Below are 9,698 nucleotides of genomic sequence, written 5' to 3'. Positions count from 1 at the left end.
GAAAAAGGGGTGCAACACGAGGACTTCCCAGGGGGTCACCCATCCTAGTACTACTCTCGCCCAAGCACGCTTAACTGCGGAGTTCTGATGGGATCCGGTGCATTAGTGCTGGTATGATCGCACCCGATAGGCACTCCGCTTTCAATTCTTTTGGTCCATTTTTCTGCCCCGTCGGGCACTGCTCGCTCTATCTCTGGCTTTCTTGGCCACGTCTCGCCGGCCGGACCCCGTATCCCGTTGGAGGGATGGCTACGGCCGAGAGTGCCCGCTGAAGGGGGCTATTTTGGCTCGCAGCTCGAAAAATCGCTGCAGCGAAAACCCTCCGGGAAGATCCGGACGGAATGAGCCGAAGTTGCGGCGACCGGATGAAAGAAGGGAACGGGGGGCGGGGAAGGGATTTCGTACAAAAACGAAAAAGGGGTGCAACACGAGGACTTCCCAGGGGGTCACCCATCCTAGTACTACTCTCGCCCAAGCACGCTTAACTGCGGAGTTCTGATGGGATCCGGTGCATTAGTGCTGGTATGATCGCACCCGATAGGCACTCCGCTTTCAATTCTTTTGGTCCATTTTTCGGCCCCGTCGGGCACCGCTCGCTCTATCTCTGGCTTTCTTGGCCACGTCTCGCCGGCCGGACCCCGTATCCCGTTGGAGGGATGGCTGCGGCCGAACGTGCCCGCTGACGGGGCTATTTTGGCTCGAAGCTGGAAAAATCGCTGCGAAAACTCTCCGGGAAGATCCGGACGGCATGAGCCGAAGTTGCGGCGACCGGATGAAAGAAGGGAACGGGGGGCGGGGAAGGGATTTCGTACAAAAACGAAAAAGGGGTGCAACACGAGGACTTCCCAGGGGGTCACCCATCCTAGTACTACTCTCGCCCAAGCACGCTTAACTGCGGAGTTCTGATGGGATCCGGTGCATTAGTGCTGGTATGATCGCACCCGATAGGCACTCCGCTTTCAATTCTTTTGGTCCATTTTTCTGCCCCGTCGGGCACTGCTCGCTCTATCTCTGGCTTTCTTGGCCACGTCTCGCCGGCCGGACCCCGTATCCCGTTGGAGGGATGGCTACGGCCGAGAGTGCCCGCTGAAGGGGGCTATTTTGGCTCGCAGCTCGAAAAATCGCTGCAGCGAAAACTCTCCGGGAAGATCCGGACGGAATGAGCCGAAGTTGCGGCGACCGGATGAAAGAAGGGAACGGGGGGCGGGGAAGGGATTTCGTACAAAAACGAAAAAGGGGTGCAACACGAGGACTTCCCAGGGGGTCACCCATCCTAGTACTACTCTCGCCCAAGCACGCTTAACTGCGGAGTTCTGATGGGATCCGGTGCATTAGTGCTGGTATGATCGCACCCGATAGGCACTCCGCTTTCAATTCTTTTGGTCCATTTTTCGGCCCCGTCGGGCACCGCTCGCTCTATCTCTGGCTTTCTTGGCCACGTCTCGCCGGCCGGACCCCGTATCCCGTTGGAGGGATGGCTGCGGCCGAACGTGCCCGCTGACGGGGCTATTTTGGCTCGAAGCTGGAAAAATCGCTGCGAAAACTCTCCGGGAAGATCCGGACGGCATGAGCCGAAGTTGCGGCGACCGGATGAAAGAAGGGAACGGGGGGCGGGGAAGGGATTTCGTACAAAAACGAAAAAGGGGTGCAACACGAGGACTTCCCAGGGGGTCACCCATCCTAGTACTACTCTCGCCCAAGCACGCTTAACTGCGGAGTTCTGATGGGATCCGGTGCATTAGTGCTGGTATGATCGCACCCGATAGGCACTCCGCTTTCAATTCTTTTGGTCCATTTTTCTGCCCCGTCGGGCACTGCTCGCTCTATCTCTGGCTTTCTTGGCCACGTCTCGCCGGCCGGACCCCGTATCCCGTTGGAGGGATGGCTACGGCCGAGAGTGCCCGCTGAAGGGGGCTATTTTGGCTCGCAGCTCGAAAAATCGCTGCAGCGAAAACTCTCCGGGAAGATCCGGACGGAATGAGCCGAAGTTGCGGCGACCGGATGAAAGAAGGGAACGGGGGGCGGGGAAGGGATTTCGTACAAAAACGAAAAAGGGGTGCAACACGAGGACTTCCCAGGGGGTCACCCATCCTAGTACTACTCTCGCCCAAGCACGCTTAACTGCGGAGTTCTGATGGGATCCGGTGCATTAGTGCTGGTATGATCGCACCCGATAGGCACTCCGCTTTCAATTCTTTTGGTCCATTTTTCGGCCCCGTCGGGCACCGCTCGCTCTATCTCTGGCTTTCTTGGCCACGTCTCGCCGGCCGGACCCCGTATCCCGTTGGAGGGATGGCTGCGGCCGAACGTGCCCGCTGACGGGGCTATTTTGGCTCGAAGCTGGAAAAATCGCTGCGAAAACTCTCCGGGAAGATCCGGACGGCATGAGCCGAAGTTGCGGCGACCGGATGAAAGAAGGGAACGGGGGGCGGGGAAGGGATTTCGTACAAAAACGAAAAAGGGGTGCAACACGAGGACTTCCCAGGGGGTCACCCATCCTAGTACTACTCTCGCCCAAGCACGCTTAACTGCGGAGTTCTGATGGGATCCGGTGCATTAGTGCTGGTATGATCGCACCCGATAGGCACTCCGCTTTCAATTCTTTTGGTCCATTTTTCTGCCCCGTCGGGCACTGCTCGCTCTATCTCTGGCTTTCTTGGCCACGTCTCGCCGGCCGGACCCCGTATCCCGTTGGAGGGATGGCTACGGCCGAGAGTGCCCGCTGAAGGGGGCTATTTTGGCTCGCAGCTCGAAAAATCGCTGCAGCGAAAACTCTCCGGGAAGATCCGGACGGAATGAGCCGAAGTTGCGGCGACCGGATGAAAGAAGGGAACGGGGGGCGGGGAAGGGATTTCGTACAAAAACGAAAAAGGGGTGCAACACGAGGACTTCCCAGGGGGTCACCCATCCTAGTACTACTCTCGCCCAAGCACGCTTAACTGCGGAGTTCTGATGGGATCCGGTGCATTAGTGCTGGTATGATCGCACCCGATAGGCACTCCGCTTTCAATTCTTTTGGTCCATTTTTCGGCCCCGTCGGGCACCGCTCGCTCTATCTCTGGCTTTCTTGGCCACGTCTCGCCGGCCGGACCCCGTATCCCGTTGGAGGGATGGCTGCGGCCGAACGTGCCCGCTGACGGGGCTATTTTGGCTCGAAGCTGGAAAAATCGCTGCGAAAACTCTCCGGGAAGATCCGGACGGCATGAGCCGAAGTTGCGGCGACCGGATGAAAGAAGGGAACGGGGGGCGGGGAAGGGATTTCGTACAAAAACGAAAAAGGGGTGCAACACGAGGACTTCCCAGGGGGTCACCCATCCTAGTACTACTCTCGCCCAAGCACGCTTAACTGCGGAGTTCTGATGGGATCCGGTGCATTAGTGCTGGTATGATCGCACCCGATAGGCACTCCGCTTTCAATTCTTTTGGTCCATTTTTCTGCCCCGTCGGGCACTGCTCGCTCTATCTCTGGCTTTCTTGGCCACGTCTCGCCGGCCGGACCCCGTATCCCGTTGGAGGGATGGCTACGGCCGAGAGTGCCCGCTGAAGGGGGCTATTTTGGCTCGCAGCTCGAAAAATCGCTGCAGCGAAAACTCTCCGGGAAGATCCGGACGGAATGAGCCGAAGTTGCGGCGACCGGATGAAAGAAGGGAACGGGGGGCGGGGAAGGGATTTCGTACAAAAACGAAAAAGGGGTGCAACACGAGGACTTCCCAGGGGGTCACCCATCCTAGTACTACTCTCGCCCAAGCACGCTTAACTGCGGAGTTCTGATGGGATCCGGTGCATTAGTGCTGGTATGATCGCACCCGATAGGCACTCCGCTTTCAATTCTTTTGGTCCATTTTTCGGCCCCGTCGGGCACCGCTCGCTCTATCTCTGGCTTTCTTGGCCACGTCTCGCCGGCCGGACCCCGTATCCCGTTGGAGGGATGGCTGCGGCCGAACGTGCCCGCTGACGGGGCTATTTTGGCTCGAAGCTGGAAAAATCGCTGCGAAAACTCTCCGGGAAGATCCGGACGGCATGAGCCGAAGTTGCGGCGACCGGATGAAAGAAGGGAACGGGGGGCGGGGAAGGGATTTCGTACAAAAACGAAAAAGGGGTGCAACACGAGGACTTCCCAGGGGGTCACCCATCCTAGTACTACTCTCGCCCAAGCACGCTTAACTGCGGAGTTCTGATGGGATCCGGTGCATTAGTGCTGGTATGATCGCACCCGATAGGCACTCCGCTTTCAATTCTTTTGGTCCATTTTTCTGCCCCGTCGGGCACTGCTCGCTCTATCTCTGGCTTTCTTGGCCACGTCTCGCCGGCCGGACCCCGTATCCCGTTGGAGGGATGGCTACGGCCGAGAGTGCCCGCTGAAGGGGGCTATTTTGGCTCGCAGCTCGAAAAATCGCTGCAGCGAAAACCCTCCGGGAAGATCCGGACGGAATGAGCCGAAGTTGCGGCGACCGGATGAAAGAAGGGAACGGGGGGCGGGGAAGGGATTTCGTACAAAAACGAAAAAGGGGTGCAACACGAGGACTTCCCAGGGGGTCACCCATCCTAGTACTACTCTCGCCCAAGCACGCTTAACTGCGGAGTTCTGATGGGATCCGGTGCATTAGTGCTGGTATGATCGCACCCGATAGGCACTCCGCTTTCAATTCTTTTGGTCCATTTTTCGGCCCCGTCGGGCACCGCTCGCTCTATCTCTGGCTTTCTTGGCCACGTCTCGCCGGCCGGACCCCGTATCCCGTTGGAGGGATGGCTGCGGCCGAACGTGCCCGCTGACGGGGCTATTTTGGCTCGAAGCTGGAAAAATCGCTGCGAAAACTCTCCGGGAAGATCCGGACGGCATGAGCCGAAGTTGCGGCGACCGGATGAAAGAAGGGAACGGGGGGCGGGGAAGGGATTTCGTACAAAAACGAAAAAGGGGTGCAACACGAGGACTTCCCAGGGGGTCACCCATCCTAGTACTACTCTCGCCCAAGCACGCTTAACTGCGGAGTTCTGATGGGATCCGGTGCATTAGTGCTGGTATGATCGCACCCGATAGGCACTCCGCTTTCAATTCTTTTGGTCCATTTTTCTGCCCCGTCGGGCACTGCTCGCTCTATCTCTGGCTTTCTTGGCCACGTCTCGCCGGCCGGACCCCGTATCCCGTTGGAGGGATGGCTACGGCCGAGAGTGCCCGCTGAAGGGGGCTATTTTGGCTCGCAGCTCGAAAAATCGCTGCAGCGAAAACTCTCCGGGAAGATCCGGACGGAATGAGCCGAAGTTGCGGCGACCGGATGAAAGAAGGGAACGGGGGGCGGGGAAGGGATTTCGTACAAAAACGAAAAAGGGGTGCAACACGAGGACTTCCCAGGGGGTCACCCATCCTAGTACTACTCTCGCCCAAGCACGCTTAACTGCGGAGTTCTGATGGGATCCGGTGCATTAGTGCTGGTATGATCGCACCCGATAGGCACTCCGCTTTCAATTCTTTTGGTCCATTTTTCGGCCCCGTCGGGCACCGCTCGCTCTATCTCTGGCTTTCTTGGCCACGTCTCGCCGGCCGGACCCCGTATCCCGTTGGAGGGATGGCTGCGGCCGAACGTGCCCGCTGACGGGGCTATTTTGGCTCGAAGCTGGAAAAATCGCTGCGAAAACTCTCCGGGAAGATCCGGACGGCATGAGCCGAAGTTGCGGCGACCGGATGAAAGAAGGGAACGGGGGGCGGGGAAGGGATTTCGTACAAAAACGAAAAAGGGGTGCAACACGAGGACTTCCCAGGGGGTCACCCATCCTAGTACTACTCTCGCCCAAGCACGCTTAACTGCGGAGTTCTGATGGGATCCGGTGCATTAGTGCTGGTATGATCGCACCCGATAGGCACTCCGCTTTCAATTCTTTTGGTCCATTTTTCTGCCCCGTCGGGCACTGCTCGCTCTATCTCTGGCTTTCTTGGCCACGTCTCGCCGGCCGGACCCCGTATCCCGTTGGAGGGATGGCTACGGCCGAGAGTGCCCGCTGAAGGGGGCTATTTTGGCTCGCAGCTCGAAAAATCGCTGCAGCGAAAACTCTCCGGGAAGATCCGGACGGAATGAGCCGAAGTTGCGGCGACCGGATGAAAGAAGGGAACGGGGGGCGGGGAAGGGATTTCGTACAAAAACGAAAAAGGGGTGCAACACGAGGACTTCCCAGGGGGTCACCCATCCTAGTACTACTCTCGCCCAAGCACGCTTAACTGCGGAGTTCTGATGGGATCCGGTGCATTAGTGCTGGTATGATCGCACCCGATAGGCACTCCGCTTTCAATTCTTTTGGTCCATTTTTCGGCCCCGTCGGGCACCGCTCGCTCTATCTCTGGCTTTCTTGGCCACGTCTCGCCGGCCGGACCCCGTATCCCGTTGGAGGGATGGCTGCGGCCGAACGTGCCCGCTGACGGGGCTATTTTGGCTCGAAGCTGGAAAAATCGCTGCGAAAACTCTCCGGGAAGATCCGGACGGCATGAGCCGAAGTTGCGGCGACCGGATGAAAGAAGGGAACGGGGGGCGGGGAAGGGATTTCGTACAAAAACGAAAAAGGGGTGCAACACGAGGACTTCCCAGGGGGTCACCCATCCTAGTACTACTCTCGCCCAAGCACGCTTAACTGCGGAGTTCTGATGGGATCCGGTGCATTAGTGCTGGTATGATCGCACCCGATAGGCACTCCGCTTTCAATTCTTTTGGTCCATTTTTCTGCCCCGTCGGGCACTGCTCGCTCTATCTCTGGCTTTCTTGGCCACGTCTCGCCGGCCGGACCCCGTATCCCGTTGGAGGGATGGCTACGGCCGAGAGTGCCCGCTGAAGGGGGCTATTTTGGCTCGCAGCTCGAAAAATCGCTGCAGCGAAAACTCTCCGGGAAGATCCGGACGGAATGAGCCGAAGTTGCGGCGACCGGATGAAAGAAGGGAACGGGGGGCGGGGAAGGGATTTCGTACAAAAACGAAAAAGGGGTGCAACACGAGGACTTCCCAGGGGGTCACCCATCCTAGTACTACTCTCGCCCAAGCACGCTTAACTGCGGAGTTCTGATGGGATCCGGTGCATTAGTGCTGGTATGATCGCACCCGATAGGCACTCCGCTTTCAATTCTTTTGGTCCATTTTTCGGCCCCGTCGGGCACCGCTCGCTCTATCTCTGGCTTTCTTGGCCACGTCTCGCCGGCCGGACCCCGTATCCCGTTGGAGGGATGGCTGCGGCCGAACGTGCCCGCTGACGGGGCTATTTTGGCTCGAAGCTGGAAAAATCGCTGCGAAAACTCTCCGGGAAGATCCGGACGGCATGAGCCGAAGTTGCGGCGACCGGATGAAAGAAGGGAACGGGGGGCGGGGAAGGGATTTCGTACAAAAACGAAAAAGGGGTGCAACACGAGGACTTCCCAGGGGGTCACCCATCCTAGTACTACTCTCGCCCAAGCACGCTTAACTGCGGAGTTCTGATGGGATCCGGTGCATTAGTGCTGGTATGATCGCACCCGATAGGCACTCCGCTTTCAATTCTTTTGGTCCATTTTTCGGCCCCGTCGGGCACCGCTCGCTCTATCTCTGGCTTTCTTGGCCACGTCTCGCCGGCCGGACCCCGTATCCCGTTGGAGGGATGGCTGCGGCCGAACGTGCCCGCTGACGGGGCTATTTTGGCTCGAAGCTGGAAAAATCGCTGCGAAAACTCTCCGGGAAGATCCGGACGGCATGAGCCGAAGTTGCGGCGACCGGATGAAAGAAGGGAACGGGGGGCGGGGAAGGGATTTCGTACAAAAACGAAAAAGGGGTGCAACACGAGGACTTCCCAGGGGGTCACCCATCCTAGTACTACTCTCGCCCAAGCACGCTTAACTGCGGAGTTCTGATGGGATCCGGTGCATTAGTGCTGGTATGATCGCACCCGATAGGCACTCCGCTTTCAATTCTTTTGGTCCATTTTTCTGCCCCGTCGGGCACTGCTCGCTCTATCTCTGGCTTTCTTGGCCACGTCTCGCCGGCCGGACCCCGTATCCCGTTGGAGGGATGGCTACGGCCGAGAGTGCCCGCTGAAGGGGGCTATTTTGGCTCGCAGCTCGAAAAATCGCTGCAGCGAAAACCCTCCGGGAAGATCCGGACGGAATGAGCCGAAGTTGCGGCGACCGGATGAAAGAAGGGAACGGGGGGCGGGGAAGGGATTTCGTACAAAAACGAAAAAGGGGTGCAACACGAGGACTTCCCAGGGGGTCACCCATCCTAGTACTACTCTCGCCCAAGCACGCTTAACTGCGGAGTTCTGATGGGATCCGGTGCATTAGTGCTGGTATGATCGCACCCGATAGGCACTCCGCTTTCAATTCTTTTGGTCCATTTTTCGGCCCCGTCGGGCACCGCTCGCTCTATCTCTGGCTTTCTTGGCCACGTCTCGCCGGCCGGACCCCGTATCCCGTTGGAGGGATGGCTGCGGCCGAACGTGCCCGCTGACGGGGCTATTTTGGCTCGAAGCTGGAAAAATCGCTGCGAAAACTCTCCGGGAAGATCCGGACGGCATGAGCCGAAGTTGCGGCGACCGGATGAAAGAAGGGAACGGGGGGCGGGGAAGGGATTTCGTACAAAAACGAAAAAGGGGTGCAACACGAGGACTTCCCAGGGGGTCACCCATCCTAGTACTACTCTCGCCCAAGCACGCTTAACTGCGGAGTTCTGATGGGATCCGGTGCATTAGTGCTGGTATGATCGCACCCGATAGGCACTCCGCTTTCAATTCTTTTGGTCCATTTTTCTGCCCCGTCGGGCACTGCTCGCTCTATCTCTGGCTTTCTTGGCCACGTCTCGCCGGCCGGACCCCGTATCCCGTTGGAGGGATGGCTACGGCCGAGAGTGCCCGCTGAAGGGGGCTATTTTGGCTCGCAGCTCGAAAAATCGCTGCAGCGAAAACTCTCCGGGAAGATCCGGACGGAATGAGCCGAAGTTGCGGCGACCGGATGAAAGAAGGGAACGGGGGGCGGGGAAGGGATTTCGTACAAAAACGAAAAAGGGGTGCAACACGAGGACTTCCCAGGGGGTCACCCATCCTAGTACTACTCTCGCCCAAGCACGCTTAACTGCGGAGTTCTGATGGGATCCGGTGCATTAGTGCTGGTATGATCGCACCCGATAGGCACTCCGCTTTCAATTCTTTTGGTCCATTTTTCGGCCCCGTCGGGCACCGCTCGCTCTATCTCTGGCTTTCTTGGCCACGTCTCGCCGGCCGGACCCCGTATCCCGTTGGAGGGATGGCTGCGGCCGAACGTGCCCGCTGACGGGGCTATTTTGGCTCGAAGCTGGAAAAATCGCTGCGAAAACTCTCCGGGAAGATCCGGACGGCATGAGCCGAAGTTGCGGCGACCGGATGAAAGAAGGGAACGGGGGGCGGGGAAGGGATTTCGTACAAAAACGAAAAAGGGGTGCAACACGAGGACTTCCCAGGGGGTCACCCATCCTAGTACTACTCTCGCCCAAGCACGCTTAACTGCGGAGTTCTGATGGGATCCGGTGCATTAGTGCTGGTATGATCGCACCCGATAGGCACTCCGCTTTCAATTCTTTTGGTCCATTTTTCTGCCCCGTCGGGCACTGCTCGCTCTATCTCTGGCTTTCTTGGCCACGTCTCGCCGGCCGGACCCCGTATCCCGTTGGAGGGATGGCTACGGCCGAGAGTGCCCGCTGAAGGGGGCTATTTTGGCTCGCA

General features: G+C 58.4%; 24 non-coding genes across 24 annotated transcripts; all 24 read right to left on the bottom strand.

Moving 5' to 3' along the window:
* Positions 1 to 6: 6 nt before the first annotated feature.
* LOC131306274 (5S ribosomal RNA) lies at positions 7 to 125 on the bottom strand. The gene has a single exon (XR_009193818.1). It is a non-coding gene; the product is annotated as a 5S ribosomal RNA (ribosomal RNA).
* Positions 126 to 417: 292 nt separating this feature from the next.
* Positions 418 to 536, bottom strand: LOC131306273 (5S ribosomal RNA). Its single transcript, XR_009193817.1, has one exon. It is a non-coding gene; the product is annotated as a 5S ribosomal RNA (ribosomal RNA).
* Positions 537 to 824: 288 nt separating this feature from the next.
* On the bottom strand, positions 825 to 943 carry LOC131306272 (5S ribosomal RNA). Its single transcript, XR_009193816.1, has one exon. It is a non-coding gene; the product is annotated as a 5S ribosomal RNA (ribosomal RNA).
* A 292-nt stretch (positions 944 to 1,235) lies between these two features.
* On the bottom strand, positions 1,236 to 1,354 carry LOC131306271 (5S ribosomal RNA). The gene has a single exon (XR_009193815.1). It is a non-coding gene; the product is annotated as a 5S ribosomal RNA (ribosomal RNA).
* Positions 1,355 to 1,642: 288 nt separating this feature from the next.
* Positions 1,643 to 1,761, bottom strand: LOC131306270 (5S ribosomal RNA). Its single transcript, XR_009193814.1, has one exon. It is a non-coding gene; the product is annotated as a 5S ribosomal RNA (ribosomal RNA).
* A 292-nt stretch (positions 1,762 to 2,053) lies between these two features.
* On the bottom strand, positions 2,054 to 2,172 carry LOC131306269 (5S ribosomal RNA). Its single transcript, XR_009193813.1, has one exon. It is a non-coding gene; the product is annotated as a 5S ribosomal RNA (ribosomal RNA).
* Positions 2,173 to 2,460: 288 nt separating this feature from the next.
* On the bottom strand, positions 2,461 to 2,579 carry LOC131306268 (5S ribosomal RNA). Its single transcript, XR_009193812.1, has one exon. It is a non-coding gene; the product is annotated as a 5S ribosomal RNA (ribosomal RNA).
* A 292-nt stretch (positions 2,580 to 2,871) lies between these two features.
* Positions 2,872 to 2,990, bottom strand: LOC131306267 (5S ribosomal RNA). The gene has a single exon (XR_009193811.1). It is a non-coding gene; the product is annotated as a 5S ribosomal RNA (ribosomal RNA).
* A 288-nt stretch (positions 2,991 to 3,278) lies between these two features.
* On the bottom strand, positions 3,279 to 3,397 carry LOC131306266 (5S ribosomal RNA). Its single transcript, XR_009193810.1, has one exon. It is a non-coding gene; the product is annotated as a 5S ribosomal RNA (ribosomal RNA).
* A 292-nt stretch (positions 3,398 to 3,689) lies between these two features.
* LOC131306263 (5S ribosomal RNA) lies at positions 3,690 to 3,808 on the bottom strand. Its single transcript, XR_009193808.1, has one exon. It is a non-coding gene; the product is annotated as a 5S ribosomal RNA (ribosomal RNA).
* A 288-nt stretch (positions 3,809 to 4,096) lies between these two features.
* On the bottom strand, positions 4,097 to 4,215 carry LOC131306262 (5S ribosomal RNA). Its single transcript, XR_009193807.1, has one exon. It is a non-coding gene; the product is annotated as a 5S ribosomal RNA (ribosomal RNA).
* Positions 4,216 to 4,507: 292 nt separating this feature from the next.
* On the bottom strand, positions 4,508 to 4,626 carry LOC131306261 (5S ribosomal RNA). Its single transcript, XR_009193806.1, has one exon. It is a non-coding gene; the product is annotated as a 5S ribosomal RNA (ribosomal RNA).
* Positions 4,627 to 4,914: 288 nt separating this feature from the next.
* Positions 4,915 to 5,033, bottom strand: LOC131306260 (5S ribosomal RNA). The gene has a single exon (XR_009193805.1). It is a non-coding gene; the product is annotated as a 5S ribosomal RNA (ribosomal RNA).
* Positions 5,034 to 5,325: 292 nt separating this feature from the next.
* LOC131306259 (5S ribosomal RNA) lies at positions 5,326 to 5,444 on the bottom strand. Its single transcript, XR_009193804.1, has one exon. It is a non-coding gene; the product is annotated as a 5S ribosomal RNA (ribosomal RNA).
* A 288-nt stretch (positions 5,445 to 5,732) lies between these two features.
* Positions 5,733 to 5,851, bottom strand: LOC131306258 (5S ribosomal RNA). The gene has a single exon (XR_009193803.1). It is a non-coding gene; the product is annotated as a 5S ribosomal RNA (ribosomal RNA).
* Positions 5,852 to 6,143: 292 nt separating this feature from the next.
* On the bottom strand, positions 6,144 to 6,262 carry LOC131306257 (5S ribosomal RNA). Its single transcript, XR_009193802.1, has one exon. It is a non-coding gene; the product is annotated as a 5S ribosomal RNA (ribosomal RNA).
* Positions 6,263 to 6,550: 288 nt separating this feature from the next.
* LOC131306256 (5S ribosomal RNA) lies at positions 6,551 to 6,669 on the bottom strand. Its single transcript, XR_009193801.1, has one exon. It is a non-coding gene; the product is annotated as a 5S ribosomal RNA (ribosomal RNA).
* Positions 6,670 to 6,961: 292 nt separating this feature from the next.
* LOC131306255 (5S ribosomal RNA) lies at positions 6,962 to 7,080 on the bottom strand. Its single transcript, XR_009193800.1, has one exon. It is a non-coding gene; the product is annotated as a 5S ribosomal RNA (ribosomal RNA).
* Positions 7,081 to 7,368: 288 nt separating this feature from the next.
* Positions 7,369 to 7,487, bottom strand: LOC131306254 (5S ribosomal RNA). Its single transcript, XR_009193799.1, has one exon. It is a non-coding gene; the product is annotated as a 5S ribosomal RNA (ribosomal RNA).
* A 288-nt stretch (positions 7,488 to 7,775) lies between these two features.
* LOC131306252 (5S ribosomal RNA) lies at positions 7,776 to 7,894 on the bottom strand. The gene has a single exon (XR_009193797.1). It is a non-coding gene; the product is annotated as a 5S ribosomal RNA (ribosomal RNA).
* Positions 7,895 to 8,186: 292 nt separating this feature from the next.
* LOC131306251 (5S ribosomal RNA) lies at positions 8,187 to 8,305 on the bottom strand. The gene has a single exon (XR_009193796.1). It is a non-coding gene; the product is annotated as a 5S ribosomal RNA (ribosomal RNA).
* A 288-nt stretch (positions 8,306 to 8,593) lies between these two features.
* LOC131306250 (5S ribosomal RNA) lies at positions 8,594 to 8,712 on the bottom strand. The gene has a single exon (XR_009193795.1). It is a non-coding gene; the product is annotated as a 5S ribosomal RNA (ribosomal RNA).
* A 292-nt stretch (positions 8,713 to 9,004) lies between these two features.
* Positions 9,005 to 9,123, bottom strand: LOC131306249 (5S ribosomal RNA). The gene has a single exon (XR_009193794.1). It is a non-coding gene; the product is annotated as a 5S ribosomal RNA (ribosomal RNA).
* A 288-nt stretch (positions 9,124 to 9,411) lies between these two features.
* Positions 9,412 to 9,530, bottom strand: LOC131306247 (5S ribosomal RNA). Its single transcript, XR_009193793.1, has one exon. It is a non-coding gene; the product is annotated as a 5S ribosomal RNA (ribosomal RNA).
* Positions 9,531 to 9,698: the final 168 nt, after the last annotated feature.

The sequence above is a fragment of the Rhododendron vialii genome, chromosome 10a (genome assembly GCF_030253575.1).
Source record: "Rhododendron vialii isolate Sample 1 chromosome 10a, ASM3025357v1".
In the NCBI taxonomy this organism is placed as follows: Eukaryota; Viridiplantae; Streptophyta; class Magnoliopsida; order Ericales; family Ericaceae; genus Rhododendron; species Rhododendron vialii.
The sequence above is the reverse complement of the archived record's forward strand: the minus strand, read 5'-3'. Positions and strand labels throughout refer to the sequence as shown.